This window comes from Arachis ipaensis, chromosome B03 (assembly GCF_000816755.2).
Source record: "Arachis ipaensis cultivar K30076 chromosome B03, Araip1.1, whole genome shotgun sequence".
Lineage (NCBI taxonomy): Eukaryota > Viridiplantae > Streptophyta > Magnoliopsida > Fabales > Fabaceae > Arachis > Arachis ipaensis.
In genome coordinates this window covers 127,335,862-127,336,471 of record NC_029787.2, presented here as the reverse complement: position 1 = coordinate 127,336,471, position 610 = coordinate 127,335,862, and the positions used below count along the sequence as shown (strand labels likewise).

Below are 610 nucleotides of genomic sequence, written 5' to 3'. Positions count from 1 at the left end.
TTTTTTCAATTTCATAAAATAAAAAATGAATAAATAAATAAATAAATAAAATAATAATATAATAATAATAATAATTATTTTGGTTTGGTAAAATTATTCAATTTAATTATATTTGGTTTATGCAAACATTAAACCTAATAAATACTATAAGTCAGAAAAGGACACGATCACACGAAAATGCAGAGAGATAGCACACAATGCAAAGAAAGTTATGTGGAATATTTGGGGGCCGAAAAGGAAAATAAATATAGAAAAGAACGGCCGTACAATAAATAAATCCAACATATTCTATAAATAATTCCCCCTGTGATGTCAGAGCGTTACAGATCATTTGGACAATTCTTATTTGGAAACCAAAAAAGGAATTTAATAATGGCCAAAAGTGCCAATCGAAAATAATTTAGCTCCCCAAGTTTGATGATGTCCATGGCGTGAAAAGCAACTTCACAAGAGCTTAGTAAAGTAAGAAATCCAATTACTAAAAATATCAATAGAACCTCTTGGATGCTGCAAGAGATCTAATAAAATATAAATGAAGATTAGGATTTTTTTCATTGAAAAAAAATATATATTGAATTTGCCAATCAACTATTTTAGGATCAAAATCAGC

General features: G+C 27.2%; 1 protein-coding gene across 1 annotated transcript in view; it reads right to left on the bottom strand.

Annotated features, from left to right (window-relative positions):
• The window catches only part of LOC107631865 (cyclic dof factor 1), a 4,217-nt gene that overhangs the window by 2,552 nt on the left and 1,055 nt on the right, over positions 1-610 (bottom strand). The window lies entirely within an intron of this gene.